The sequence below is a fragment of the Balaenoptera borealis genome, assembly GCF_965194805.1.
Source record: "Balaenoptera borealis genome assembly, chromosome: 2".
Taxonomy (NCBI): Eukaryota; Metazoa; Chordata; class Mammalia; order Artiodactyla; family Balaenopteridae; genus Balaenoptera; species Balaenoptera borealis.
Window position 1 is genome coordinate 14,501,561 of NC_138867.1, and position 2,579 is coordinate 14,504,139.

General features: G+C 41.2%; 1 pseudogene across 1 annotated transcript; it reads right to left on the reverse strand.

Moving 5' to 3' along the window:
- Positions 1–517: 517 nt before the first annotated feature.
- Positions 518–1,858, reverse strand: LOC309623104 (small ribosomal subunit protein eS17 pseudogene; annotated as a pseudogene). Its single transcript has 2 exons — positions 1,851–1,858; positions 518–990 (listed from the first exon to the last, which is right to left on the reverse strand). The product of its transcript is annotated as a small ribosomal subunit protein eS17 pseudogene (transcript).
- Positions 1,859–2,579: the final 721 nt, after the last annotated feature.

The following is a 2,579-nucleotide window of genomic DNA, read 5'->3' on the forward strand; positions in this document are numbered from 1 at the left end:
ACAACAAAGACAGTAGAAACACATTTTGTGATATAATTCTCCTTATTTTATTAAGAAAAATAGTCTTGGATTTAAAGTTTCTATCATTTGTCCAGGTCTAAAATGATGTTTTCTAAAAACATTTTAATACAGTCGATTAAGTCACTTTCTTCTGTGCCAAAGTCCCAGAGAGATTATAATGATGACCTCAGTTTGGGAATGATGGCAACCACCATTGAAGAGAGGAAATTAGTTTATATTTGAATGGGATCCTTTTTTTTTCAAGTACAAAATTAGTACTCTCTCCCCTTAGCACAAAATGTACTTGCTAGGATAGATTCAAGCTTCCTTTACTCAGCCTTCCATCTGGCTTAATCTCGGCTGAAGGGGAGAATCACAAAGCAGATGTCAAGTCAAGGAGGATGGTCTGACCTCTTGGTTTAGAAGGCGGGGTGGGCAGTAGCTTCTACTTCTCCACCGGCTTCTTCCTCCAGACATAATCTCCATTTAGCCCGTTGCTTTAAGAACATGGGTTCCATTTCTTTTGTCGTTGTCCGAGGTTTACTGAAAATATTACAGCACAGCAGAAAGATTCAAACGGCTCCACGTGGTGTTTTGAAATTCATCCCTCCTGTAGGCTGAGTGACCTGCAGTTTGGACAGACTGCCAAAGTCCAAGAGCTTCAGGATTTCCTTAGTGTCAGGATCTACTTCAGTGATTTCCTGATCCCGGGCTGAGACCTCAGGCTCGTAATTATCTCTCGTCTCCCTCGCCTCCTCCTGCAGCTTGATGGAGATACGTCTCACTGGACCACTCTGAGTCCGCTTCATCAGATGTGTGACATAGCCTGCGATCTTGCTGTGGAGCTTTTTGCTGGGAATGATGGCGATCTCCTCGCACATGCGCTTGTTGGTGTGGAAGTCGTTGCCCGGGTGCTTGTAGTACTTCTCAATGATGACCCGGGCCGCCTTCTTCACGGTTTTGGTGCGGACGTGGCCCGTGTTGGCGGTCCTTGGTAAAAGAGGTCCATGTCTTTATTAGATGACAGACTTTAGGTCTCTGGAGTATTTTTCAGAGAAGAATGTTTGCTTTTCAAGAACAGCTACACAAAATAATCTTGAGCCAAAGTATTCTTTCTTTAGATTTCTACCAGAAGGGGAATAGAACTACAAAGTTTTATTTTCAAAACTCTCATGTTCAAGTCAATAAATATTTAAAGTCTATAAAGCACTGTACTAATGAGAAGACAGGGATTAGAAGAGTTGGTAAGATCGAACTGAAAAATGAAGACAAACAAAACGCCATATTTCTGCCTTCCAGTTGCTGATATCTTGTTGAAGAGACGAGGACATGTCCTAATAATCTGGTACAAACTGAGTTGTACCAAGTGATGCAAAGGAAGCTCAGACTCATTGGGGGTGGTTGGGATGTGATTATTGGGGAAAGCCTTTTGAGTGTTGACCATTGAGTTGAAGCTCCGAGGTCTTCAGCAAAGTGGAAGAGTGTTACAGACCCAAGAAGGAACTTGCACCAAGTCCCAGCAGCTTGAGGGCTCAGATTCCATTCTAGGAAAAAGGCTACAATGAGGGATGTATAGAGGATGTGATGGGATGAAGTGGGAGATAAAACTGTAAAAAGATGGAATGCCTTACTTATCCTTTTGTAATTTTTTTTGTCATTATTGGAAGTACATAAACATATATTCCCTTTCCAGAATGTGTCGTACTACCATAACACTATCCAGAATCCAGAAAATGATGCCAAACAGTTCATGCGTTTCCCTTTGACAACACTTCATCCTGTGATGAGTCCATCTCAGGGGGTCCCAAGTCAGTCTCCCCTCTTTAGCTTCTGGTACCTTTTCTCTTCACCTCTTCATCATGGCTTTCTAGATCAGAGGCCAGCAAACATTTTCTGAAAAAGGCCAGAGGGTAAATATTTTAAGTTTCACAGGTCAAACATTCTTTTTTACAGCTACTCAACGCTGCTGTTAAAGAATGAAAGCACCCATAGACAATAGGTAAATGAATGGTGTGGCTGTGTTCTGATAAAACTTTATTTAAAAAGCAAATGGCAGACCAGATTTGGACCACTGGTTATAGTTTATGGACCCCTGTTCTAGGACTATCAACTCCTTTGTCTTCTCCAAAGGATCTTAGTTGTTCCTACTCTCTGCCTTCAGTCAAGACTGCTAGTTATTTGACATCATCAGATTTCCAGTCTTGGTGAATCTGGGGTAGGACCTGATTTTGGAGGCAAGGATAAAAAGGATGGTCTTTTCTTGTCTGAACTTCGAGATGAAGGATCTAGAAGACAAAACTTTTAGCACAACTCTAGAGTGTTACTGTGCTTGAAGTGTCTCTCTTTTTTCTAGTTTTGCCAAAGACATCTTTCTGCTAATTTAGCTCATTTGGGCCAGGGCTTGAGAATGGAACTAGGTGTGTAATATATTCCAAGAAAGAGGTCAGCCAGAAGTGGAAAGATGGGAGATGAAGAAAAATACCATTTTGCTATATTTGTAATACCCAAACCTAGTTTTTGAGTGCCCACTATTTGTCAATCCACTAATTTTCCTTTAATTTAACTATTGTAACATGGGA